Below are 13,035 nucleotides of genomic sequence, written 5' to 3'. Positions count from 1 at the left end.
CTCTAGTCTACCATGTTGCTTCAATCTTACCACATCCATTCCAAGAAGCGGGACTTTTCTTCTACCTTCCTTCATGGCATGAGACATCCTATTATCAAAAGTTATATGACACCTTTTATCACTTCTACTTAGAGTTTGTCATTCTCTTTCAACAGTACCTCTCCTCTCATTCTATGTTATTCCCCTAAACCTCCAAAGCTCTGAATGAATAGGAAGGTAAGAGAAAAAGCTGGCAAAGGATAGGCACCAGAAATGTCAAGGTATTTCTTATATTAAGATAATAATCTTAATTTAGTGTATTGAACCTTAATACAAAGCATTGGCTCATTAAGGTATATCAACTCTTCCATTTTTCTATTCTTTTTTTTGTCCCCCAATTCACAATACAGACCAGGCAAAGGGCCTGTGTTGAGGTGTATATGGGGTGCATTTACTGTAATTCCTCTTTTTATACAGTTTGTGTAAAGAACACAGCCTGTGGTAAGAATTGGGAGGCCTTATTGTTTTATGATTTTTTAAATATATATATATGTATATACCTTCACCAGTGCAACATTCCCATGACCAATATCCCAAGTATCCTTCCTCCCCACCCCACACTGGCCTGTACTCTAGATAGACTTTCTACTACATTTTTTTTATTTTTCTACATCTTTCTATGCTTGATACAAATTCCAAGGAGTGTTATATTCCCATATCTTACTCATGATTAAGGAAAAGTGGAATAACTGCCTGATTATGTAGTTCAAATGGGGGGAAATGACTTCACTAGTGTTCTGGATTGCTAGAGTTTCTAATAGAAGTGGGTCTTGATTTTAACCCTAGCTCAGCATTGACCAGGAACTCTTGGTTTCTGTGGCTGATCTGTTTGACACCTTATGACTGTCATGTCTACTCACAAAGGAAATTCTCCAAAGTAAAAAAAAAATGTCGTCATGGAAGATGGTAGGACTGTTGAGTATCCAAAACTAATTAACTTAAACAAGCCTATTAGTATCTATCAACTCCTCTCAACTAATAATGCCTAGTGTGGGATGACTAGAGATTTTAAAGGTTGTGTTGATACTTTATCTTCTTCCAACTGAAGTCCATGTTTCTATTGATTTGAAAACTTTTTGTTACTTCCAAATGTATTTTTTTTTTTGCAGATTGGGGGGACTCATGATTGTGCTCCTGGACTCTACACTCAGGCATCATTTCTGGTAGGCTGAGGGAACTTACATGGCATTGAGAATCAAACCTGGATTGACTGAGTGTATTGTAAGCACGCTACCCACTATGCTATCACTTTGGCTTACTCCCAAATCTACCTGTGATGCCTGTATATTACCTGTTTATTGACTCTTCCATTCTTCTATCTGCAACCTATAAAATTAAGAAAGTCAGTATTGTCATACAATCTGAATCCAGAGGCTTGAGAAGCAAGGGAGATCTGGATCCAAGTCCAAATTCCCAAGATCCAGAATCATCAGTGCCCAGTGCCACAGGGCTGAAGATGTTGGTTTAGCAAATTTTCCTTTTCTCCCCCTTTTTTTCCTACTAGCCCTCCATCCCACCCCGATAGTTTTGTGTTTTTCTTTTACAGTAGGATGATCTTTACTCATTCTAATGAGTAATGCTAATCTCTTCAGAAATGTCTTCATAAATACAATCAGAATATTTCAGCAGCTATCTGAGAATCTCTTAGTCCTGTCATATCCTGGATAGTCTTGTTAGTCTCCACTGAATTGCCTTTGCCTGTTCATGTCTTTTACATGTTAGATATTGAAAAGTGATTTTTGTACCAGAAATTCTTTCTGACTACAATTAAGCCACCCACCCACCAAGCTGGTCTCAGGAAACTTCTGTGTCACCTCAAGACTCTTTGCTTCTCTAGTTTTTTCTAGATTTTTCCATAGCCAACCATATTTTTCTTTTTATATTTATTTATTTATTTATTGGTTTTGGGGCCACACCTGGTGACGCTCAGTGATTACTCCTTGCTATGTGTTCAGAAATTGCTCCTGGCTTGGGGGACCACGTGGGATGTTGGGTGATCAAACCTAGGTCAGTCCTAGGTTAGTGCATGCAAGGCAAACACCCTACCGCTTGCGCCACTGTTCTGGACCCATATATTTTCATTTTTAAAACTCAAAAACTTTAACTTTCTTGATATCTTTCATCCTCCTGAGTCTCGAAAAGTTCTGATAGTCAACATCCTTTGCAACCAATCACACTTGCCTTCCCTGAGAAAAGCAGCAAAGATCTAAATTAAAAGAATGATCCAGAGACAGAGTTTTGGCTGATCTGTGTAAGCATGTTTTCCTTGATCTGCTGAAGACAGATGAGGGTGGGAGTCCAAAAAGAGCTCACTTAGTGTCAGCAGCTGCTCCTAAGTCAACAGAGCATTGGTGTGTGTCTTGGTTGAAAAGAACAGAGGTTGCTTAAATTGTTTTCCAGCCCCTCTGAAACCAATAAGTGCTACTCCGTTGCTTGGTACAATTGAGTTCATGAATGGTGCCCCAATGGGGTGTCAAATCAAATTTTAATCCTGTCAAATGCTGACTCTGTGAGCTTTCAGGAACAGGCATAGGGCCAAGTGAAGAAAGATTTGGGAACCCTATTTCAACTAGTTTGTGCAGCGGGTCATGCATATTCTTTCTCCTCAGCACCATCTGAAATTTTAAAGATGCTTTCTGGTAGGTTTAATATATAACCACAAGCAATAGCAATGTCAGGTCTACCTTTGAGATCATTTTTGACAGGCAAACAGAGGTCAAAGTGGACATATTGATTTAATTATATACTAGGGGTAGATAAACTTATTTAAATAAAATATAATTTATAAAATGATTAATGACACAAAAAATGATATTAAGCTCTTAACAAGGCACTGTTTCAGAGTCTGGAGAGCTATCAGTGAATGAAATATAAATGATTCCAAAACTCAAAGGATATAGAGAGGGTTTCCCTCCAACTCAATCTGGTAAAAGTACAATCTCAAAAGAAAAAGACCAGGCGATAAAAATTCCAGTGCCTTAGTGGGTCAATACATCCAGCTTTTCTTTTGTACAGTAGGATTAGATCTAATAAACATTCCTGGGCTCAGAGAAGTTCCATAGGTAAGATGGCATCAGGCAAGATAAAATTTTCATCTCTATATCCTGTCTATTTGTTCTCACTAGTGGCAAAGCTGCTAAGATCTCGGGATCACTTCTTCCACCAGGAGGAAATGCTGAGCACCTTTGACTCAAATCCAGTAAGTTCCCTGGTATTAAGTCATAATAGGGGTCAGAGCGGTGGTGCAAGCCATGAGGTGTCTGCCCGGACTAGCCTAGGATAGACCGTGGTTCTATCCCCCAGCATCCCATATGGTCCCCCAACCCAGGAGTGATTTCTGAGCACATAACTAGGAGTAATCACTGAGAATCACCAGGTGTGGCCCAAAACCAAAAAAAAAAAAGAAGTCATAATAATGTTTTAGATAATAAAAGTCAGGTTTTAAAATACAGATTTGACTAGTATATGACCTTTTCTTTCTCAGGTAAAATAAAAGTATAATATTAAACCTACTTCTAGGATATTAGGATTTAAAAGGTAATTCAGAAATTAGCTTTTTACCTCCTATAGTATGTTTTTAGAACATATTAAAATTTCAATTCTTGTTTTTTTCTAAGTTACCTAAATTAATTTTGGATTAAGAAACTATAGAGGGCCCGGAGAGATAGCACAGCGGCGTTTGCCTTTCAAGCAGCCGATCCAGGACCAAAGGTGGTTGGTTCGAATCCCGGTGTCCCATATGGTCCCCCGTGCCTGCCAGGAGCTATTTCTGAGCAGACAGCCAGGAGTAACCCCTGAGCACCGCCGGGTGTGGCCCAAAAACCAAAAAAAAAAAAAAAAAGAAACTATAGAAACTATAATAATTGCCACAAGTGAATGTCAGTCAGTGCCAGACATCAATTTCCCAGAACCCTGCTTTGCTGCGTTTTCGAATGCACTGCTTGAGGTTTCAGCTCATACTTCTAGAATTGATCATGATCAATGTTAATTCACAGGTCATCCCCCCACCCCACAATTTCCTTATAAACTCTTCTGTATTCTTACAGATTTTTTTTTTCACAATTCTTAGAGTATTCTTCAGCTTGGTGAGTCCAAAGTGAATGATCAGTTCAACAGTGCAGTGAGGGACTAAATTACTTGGTTGGTTTGATTATTGGTTTCCAGTTCTCAATAATAATGACAGTATCTGGATGCTATGTTTCTGTTTTAAAGTATTCTGCAGGAATTTTGATTCTGAAAGCCCCTTATCATTTAGAGGACTGTCAGGAACAATAAGTCTTTGCCAAGTCAATAAATCAGCATCATCAACCTGGATGCTAGGAAAATTTTTGTTCATGTTTGTGGATTTCTTTGGGCTCCTTCATCAACATCCTGCTGGCTGACATTTTGAATCCAGTGCTCCTGTTTTCACCTAAATGGAATTATTAATACTATGATGAAAAACCATTGGAAAAGCAGTGTGTGCATAACAAAGAACAAGGACAATCAGTGCTGGCGAGGATGTGGGGAGAAAGGAGCTCTCATTCACTGCTGATGGGAATGCCATCTAGTCTAGTCTTTATGGAAAACAATATGAAGATTTCTCAAAAAACTGGAAATTGAGCTCCCATATGATCTAGCTATACTACTCCTAGGCATATATCTAGGGACACAAAAATTCAGTGCAAAAAATCCCTTCTTCACAACTATATTCGTTGCTGTGCTATTTACAATAGTCAGACGCTGGAAACAACCAAAATGCCCTTCAACAAATGAATGGCTAAAGAAACTGTGGTATATATACTCAATGAACAATTATGCAGCCATCAGGAGAGAAGAAGTCATGCAATTTTCTATGTGTAGATGGACATGTGGACATGGAAACTATTATGCTGAGTGAAATAAGTCAGAGGGAGAGAGACACACAGAATAGTCTCACTTATCTATGGGTTTTAAGAAAAATAAGACATTATTATAATGATGCCCAGAGATGAGGGCCGGAAGGACCAGATCACAATAGGAAGCTCATCACAAAGAATGGTGAGTGCAGTTAGAGAAATAACTACACTAACCACTACCATGACAATGTTAATGAGTGAGAGAAGTAAAATGCCTGTCTTGAATACAGAAGGGGTTGGGGGGGCATTGTTGGTGGGAATGTTGCACTGATGAAGGGAGTGTTTCTTTTTATAAATGAAACCCGACTACAATCATGTTGTAATTATGGTGTTTAAATAAAGATTTAAAAAAAAGCAGTGTGCAAGGAAAACCCTAAAAATCCAAGGAAGAATAGGATTGGAGTGATAATACAGTGAGTAGAGCATTTTCACTTAGGTGACCCAGCTTTGATCCCAGAACCACATAGACTCCCAAAAATTTCCAGAAATGATCACTGAACACAGAGCCAGGAGCAAGCCATGACTGCAGCCACATATGGGCAATTAAATTTACTGCCCCTGTTGACAGCTTGAAGTAGGAAAGGTTCTCTCACCAGAAACCAAATAAATTCTAATATCTGTTGTTAAACCTCCTTAGTCTAAGGTGGAAATTCCTTAGTCTAATATGGAAATTCAAGCAAAGACACCTACTTTTAAGAATTGCCTGGATTTATGGGGCCTGCTAGCCAAGGAAGGACCAAGGTTCGATCTCCCGGCGTCCCATATGGTCCCCCCAAGCCAGGGGCAATTTCTGAGTGCTTAGCCAGGAGTAACCTCTGATCATCAAACGGGTGTGGCCCAAAAAAAAAACAAAAAAAAAAAAAACAAAAAACAAAACAAAAATAAAAGAATTGCCTGAATTATTGAAAGAGAAGCTGGGGCAGGGGGTCTTAAAGTAAAGCCTTTGTAAATAGGCAAGTGCCCTGCTTTTACCATTTGAGCTATTACCATTGAGAGTCATTTGAGACTTTCTAGGTCATTTGTAGTACAGCCAGATAAATTCACAAGACTTTGGGACCTCAACCTGTCTTCTTTTGGGGAGGAATTAGAGGGGCATGATTAGTACAACTTTTTGAAAGTTGGTTTTTGTTCTACTTGAGTTTATGTTTAGAATTTGGTTTCTAACTTATTTTTATTCATTTTGTGTCTATATTTAAAATCTTGTCCTGTTCTTGTGTTTTGGCTGTGTTTCTTTTTAATGTTGTTCAGTTTGTTCTTGTGTTTAAAATTTGATTTTGTTATGTCTAATTTTGTGTGTGTATAAAATTTGTTTTTGTTCTTTGTTTTATTGAATTATGGGAAATCCAGCATTAATAACTTCTGCAGGTTTCTTGACTTTATCTTAGTAGACTGGACCATCTTCAGCTATGGGTCCATGGAATTAAAAAAAAAGTTTTTCTATAACACTGGAATTAAGGATGCAGAATTTAAGGACAAATGCTCTCTAAATGTGTCTTTGAATTACAGTACTATGTTACAATTAAAATTATTTTGGGGCTGGAGTGAGAGTTAGCACAGTGGTAAAGTGTTTGTCTTGTACATGGCCAACCCAGGATGACCCAGGTTTGATTCCCAGTATCCCATATGGTCCCCTGAGCCTGCCAGGAGTGATTTCTGAGTACAGAGCCAGGATTAAACCCTAAGTGCCACTGTGTGTGGCCCAACTTCTCCCTCCAAATTATTTTGTCAAAAGTTTCAGTAAATGGGATACGTATCATATATCTTGTCTTTGATGCAATATAAGAAACTCTCAGAAGGGTCTTGCTTAAAGGTACAGAGGAGAATATTTATTCCTTTTCCCATAGTAAAGCTTGGGGATAGTTGAAAGATGATAGAAACAGAGATCTGAAGAAAAGCTTAAATTTACTCTTTTTTTTATCTTTAGAAAATTTCCTTTAATTTAAAAAAGTCCTAGGACATGATTGATATCATCCTTTATCTATCCTCAATTAGGAAATAAAAAAATAAATAGCAGGCTAAATGTGCTACATATAAAAATGCAGAAATCCTTCCAGAGATTATATGTTCTGCCCTCATGTCTTTACCAAATCCACTGCCACCATTGCAGCAATCAGCACTATCTTTCCCAGCCTCTCCAGGTCTGTGATAGTCTCCACCCAAACTGAGTAATGGCTAACATTAGCTGCCTCCTCCTCAACACCAGGGAGAGATGAGAATGGTAGGGTAACTGTTTTACATTGCTTCTGGGTTTCTTGTTACTTTATTAATGTATTGTATTATTTAATATTTACTTATTTACATTTTTCATAATGCATTTATTTCTGCCATTCTATATTCTAACACTAATCTCACCACCAATGAAAAATTACCTCCACAATTGTCTCTGTATTCCCACCCCCACCCCCAAGCCTGCCCCATTGGCAGGCATGAAATAATGCATTTTATATTGTTTATTTATAGTTATGCAGTAAAGAAATTATAAAAAACTACAGCAAGCAAAACTTTGTGTAAGTTATTAGATCTAGCAATAGAATCATTAAGTCATTGTCTAAAATCTGAAAGCTATTTGCTGTCAGTTGATCATTCTTTTATTGGTTTTGTTTGTTAATCTTAGATGCCTTTAATGCTACCTTGACATCTCATTTGGTGTGTTCCTTCTAGGGTGATGTTATTGAAAAATTTGGAGATGTTACACAATTGAGTATGTGGTCTCATGGTCCAGGAATTTTAAGTTCTTTGGTTTAGTTATGGCTGCTGGGCCTCTGGAAGTACAAAAAGGTATGGGGAGGGTACCCACACTCACTCAACAAAATCCTAGTGATACCAGCCCCAGTACTAGCATATCTGAAATTTTGGCCCATTGGGTATCTCTGCAAAGACTAGTGGTAAAGTGGTGAAGCTGGGTCATTGGTGACGTGGCAACTGTTAATTGTGAGGGCAGCTGCTAGAGCTTCTACAGGGCCATTCCTCTTCCTAAGAGTGCTCCAGTTTTCAACTGCAAGGTCAGTGCACCCATGATTTTTCACAAATTGGTTTACATCTCTTCCAATAATAAAATGAGCCTATAAAGCTGCCCCTGAGCAGACATGGCAGCAGTTGTGGGATGTGTATTTGTTTATGGTATTAAAGTTAAAAATAGAGGCTTTACATATTTGAAAGTTCTAAGTGTTTATAAAATCAAAATTAATTAGCAAAATTTTTCAACTCACAATAAGAATAAGATATGTATTTATGGTAAAATGAGAGATGGAAATAAAGTCAGTTTTCTAGAAGAGTTCTGTCTCAAGGTAAGTTGTTTCTACAATTTGGGGAATAAGAAAAGGTAAAAAAAATGTTACAGGAGCATTTGACCTTCAAACAAAACCTAGAAAAACTAAGACTTCTATTCTTTTCTCTAAATTGTGTTTTCAAAATTGTTTTTAAACATACAAACTTTAAGTATTAAAAGTACATGACTTATTTCAACAATTTGAGCTGCATATATGACTGAAAATAGCAAAATCTCTAAAAAAGCACTTTCTAGGTTTGATAAAAAATATATTCTTACTACTTCTATTACAGTTGAAAAAATAAAACCTGACTGGTTTGGGTTTTAAGTGTCTAATTTTATTGACTATGAAACACAACTAGAAATGTAAAAAATATGAAGAGCAAGCTAAACTTAATTTTTCTTGACATTGTTTATTGGTAATGGGAAATTGTGTCAAAAATAAACAAAAATACATTGTATACAAGATGCATAAGAAAAAGCAGATTAATATTTTAAATAGTTTTGGATTTTTAATTTTTATAAGAACAAAAAATTGGCTTTCTAAATAAAAAATTGTAAATAAAATAATTATCAAAAATTAAACCAATAAGGTTAAAGAAACTTGATGAGTCATGAAGGTGTGTGTATGTTTGGGAAGGAAAAAATCTTTTTTTTTTTTTTTTAACACCACCCATCACCAGTGCAACATTCCCATCACCAATGTCCCAAGTCTCCCTCCTCCCCACACGACCCCTGCCTGTACTCTAAACACGTTCTCAATTTCCCTCATACATTCTCATTATTAGGACAGTTCAAAATGTAGTTATTTATCCAACTAAACTCATCACTCTTTGTGATGAGCTTCCTGAGGTGAGCTGGAACTTCCAGCTCTTTTCCCTTTTGTGTCTGAAAGTTATTATTGCAAGAATGTCTTTCATTTTTCTTAAAACCCATAAATGTGTGAGACCATTCTGCGTTTTTCTCTCTCTCTCTGACTTATTTCACTCAGCATAATAGATTCCATGTACATCCATGTATAGGAAAATTTCATGACTTCATCTCTCCTGACAGCTGCATAATATTCCATTGTGTATATGTACCACAGTTTCTTTAGCCATTCGTCTGTTGAAGGGCATCTTGGTTGTTTCCAGAGTCTTGCTATGGTAAATAGAGCTGCAATGAATATAGGTGTAAGGAAGGGGTTTTTGTATTGTATTTTTGTGTTCCTAGGGTATATTCCTAGGAGTGGTATAGCTGGATCGTATGGGAGCTCGATTTCCAGTTTTTGGAGGAATCTCCATATCGCTTTCCATAAAGGTTGAACTAGACGGCATTCCCACCAGCAGTGGATAAGAGTTCCTTTCTCCCCACATCCCCGCCAACACTGTTTATTCTCATTCTTTGAGATGTGTGCCATTCTCTGTGGTGTGAGGTGGTATCTCATCGTTGTTTTGATTTGCATCTCCCTGATGATTAGTGATGTGGAGCACTTTTTCATGTGTCTTTTGGCCATCTGTATTTCTTCTTTGTCAAAGTGTCTGTTCATTTCTTCTCCCCATTTTTTGATGGGATTAGATGTTTTTTTCTTGTAAAGTTCTGTCAGTGCCTTGTATATTTTGGAGATTAGCCCCTTATCTGATGGGTATTGGATGAATAGTTTCTCCCACTCAGTGGGTGGCTCTTGTATCTTGGGCACTATTTCCTTTGAGGTGCAGAAGCTTCTCAGCTTAATATATTCCCATCTGTTAATTTCTGCTTTCACTTGCTTGGAGAGTGCAGTTTCTTCCTTGAAGATGCCTTTAGCCTCAATGTCCTGGAGTGTTTTACCTACGTATTGTTCTATATATCTTATGGTTTTGGGGCTGATATCGAGGTCTTTAATCCATTTGGATTTTACCTTCGTACATGATGTTAGCTGGGGGTCTAAGTTCAATTTTTTGCAAGTGGCTACCCAGTTTTGCCAACACCACTTGTTGAAGAGGCTTTCTTTGTTCCATTTAGGATTTTTTGCTCCTTTATCAAAAATTAGATGATTGTATGTCTGGGGAACATTCTCTGAGTATTCAAGCTTATTCCACTGATCTGAGGGCCTGTCTTTATTCCAATACCATGCTGTTTTGATAACTATTGCTTTGTAGTAAAGTTTAAAGTTGGGGAAAGTAATTCCTCCCATATTCTTTTTCCCAATGATTGCTTTAGCTATTCGAGGGTGTTTATTGTTCCAAATAAATTTCAAAAGTGCCTGGTCCACTTCTTTGAAGAATGTCATGGGTATCTTTAGGGGGATCGCATTAAATCTGTACAGTGCTTTGGGGAGTATTGCCATTTTAATGATGTTAATCCTGCCAATCCATGAGCAGGGTATATGCTTCCATTTCCGCGTGTCCTCTCTTATTTCTTGGAGCAGAGTTTTATAGTTTTCCTTGTATAGGTCCTTCACATTTTTAGTCAAGTTGATTCCAAGATATTTGAGTTTGTGTGACACTATAGTGAATGGAGTTGTTTTCTTAATGTCCATTTCTTCCTTATTAGTATTGGTGTATAGGAAGGCCATTGATTTTTGTGTGTTAATTTTGTAGCCTGCCACCTTGCTATATGAGTCTATTGTTTCTAGAAGCTTTTTGATAGAGTCTTTGGGGTTTTCTAAGTAGAGTATCATGTCATCTGCAAACAGTGAGAGCTTGACTTCTTCCTTTCCTATCTGGATTCCCTTGATATCCTTTTCTTGCCTAATCGCTATATCGAGTACTTCCAGTGCTATGTTGAATAGGAGTGGTGAGAGAGGACAGCCTTGTCTTGTGCCAGAATTTAGAGGAAAGGCTTTCAGTTTTTCTCCATTGAGGACAATATTTGCCTCTGGCTTGTGGTAGATGGCCTTAACTATATTGAGAAAGGTTCCCTCCATTCCTATCTTGCTGAGAGTTTTGATCAAGAATGGGTGTTGGACCTTGTCAAATGCTTTCTCTGCGTCGATTGATATGATCATGTGATTTTTATTTTTCTTGCTGTTGATGTTGTGTATTATGTTGATAGATTTACGGATGTTAAACCAGCCTTGCATTCCTGGAATGAAACCTACTTGATCGTAGTGGATGATCTTCTTAATGAGGCATTGAATCCTATTTGCCAGGATTTTGTTGAAGATCTTTGCATCTGCATTCATCAGCGATATTGGTCTGTAATTTTCTTTTTTCGTAGCATCTCTGTCTGGTTTAGGTATCAAGGTAATGTTGGCTTCATAAAAGCTATTTGGAAGTTTTCCTGTTTTTTCAATTTCATGAAAGAGTCTTGCCAGGATTGGTAGTAGTTCCTCTTGAAAGGTTTGAAAGAATTCATTAGTAAATCCATCTGGGCCTGGGCTTTTGTTTTTGGGCAGACATTTGATTACTTTCTTAATTTCCTCAATAGTAATGGGTGTGTTTAGATATGCTACATCCTCTTCATTCAATCGTGGAAGATTATAAGATTCCAAAAATTTATCCATTTCTTCCAGGTTTTCATTTTTAGTGGCATAGAGTTTCTCAAAGTAGTTTCTGATTACCCTTTGAATCTCTACCATATCAGTAGTGATCTCTCCTTTTTCATTCCTAATATGAGTTATCAAGTTTCTCTCTCTTTCTTTCTTTGTTAGTTTTGCCAGTGGTCTATCAATCTTGTTTATTTTTTCAAAGAACCAACTTCTGCTTTCGTTGATCTTTTGGATGGTTTTTCTGGTTTCCACTTCATTGATTTCTGCTCTCAGCTTTGTTATTTCCTTCTGCCTCCCTATTTTTGGATCCTTTTGTTGAGCACTTTCTAATTCTATGAGCTGCGTCATTAAGCTATTCAGGTATGCCCCTTCTTCTTTCCTGATGTGTGCTTGCAAAGCTATAAATTTTCCTCTCAGTACTGCTTTTGCTGTGTCCCATAGGTTCTGATAAATTGTTTCTCCATTGTCATTTGTTTTCAGGAAGGTTTTGATTTCCTCTTTGATTTCATCTCGGACCCACTGATTATTCAGTATGAGGCTATTTAACTTCCAGGTGTTAAAATTTTTCTTCTGTGTCCCTTTGTAGTTTATATATAATTTCAGGGCTTTGTGGTCAGCAAAGGCAGCCTGCAAAATTTCTATCCTCTTGATATTATGGAGATATGTTTTGTGTGCTAACATGTAGTCTATCCTAGAGAATGTCCCATGTACATTAGAGAAAAATGTGTATCCAGGCTTCTGGGGGTGGAGTGTCCTGTATATATCTACTAGGCCTCTTACTTCCATTTCTCTCCTCAGGTCTAGTATATTCTTGTTGGGTTTCAGTCTGGTTGACCTGTCTAGTGTTGACAATGCCGTGTTGAGGTCTCCCACAATTATTGTGTTGTTATTGATATTATTTTTCTGATTTGTCAACAGTTGTATTAAATATTTTGCTGGCCCCTCATTCGGTGCATATATGTTTAGGAGGGTGATTTCTTCCTGCTGTACATATCCCTTGATTAATACAAAATGTCCATCTTCGTCTCTTACAACTTTCCTAAGTATAAAGTTTGCATCATCTGATATTAATATGGCCACTCCTGCTTTTTTTTGGGTGTTGTTTGCTTGGATGATTTTCCTCCAGCCTTTTATTTTGAGTCTATGTTTGTTCTGACTATTCAGGTGCGTTTCTTGTAGGCAGCAGAAGGTTGGATTGAGTTTTTTGATCCATTTATCCACTCTGTGTCTCTTAACTGGTGCATTTAGTCCATTGACATTGAGAGAAAGAATTGTCCTGGGAGTTAGTGCCATCTTTATATTAAAGTTTGGTGTGTCTGTTGGTAAGCCTTGTCTTAAAGTATGCCATTCAGTTTTTCTTTTAAGAATGGTTTTGAGTCTGTGAAGTTTTTGAGCTGTTG

General features: G+C 37.4%; 1 non-coding gene across 1 annotated transcript; it reads right to left on the bottom strand.

The window, feature by feature from the left end:
- Positions 1–364: 364 nt before the first annotated feature.
- On the bottom strand, positions 365–497 carry LOC126031970 (small nucleolar RNA SNORA51). The gene has a single exon (XR_007503773.1). It is a non-coding gene; the product is annotated as a small nucleolar RNA SNORA51 (small nucleolar RNA).
- Positions 498–13,035: the final 12,538 nt, after the last annotated feature.

The sequence above is a fragment of the Suncus etruscus genome, chromosome 15 (genome assembly GCF_024139225.1).
Source record: "Suncus etruscus isolate mSunEtr1 chromosome 15, mSunEtr1.pri.cur, whole genome shotgun sequence".
NCBI classification, from domain to species: domain Eukaryota; kingdom Metazoa; phylum Chordata; class Mammalia; order Eulipotyphla; family Soricidae; genus Suncus; species Suncus etruscus.
This window is presented reverse-complemented; position numbering and strand designations above follow the sequence as displayed.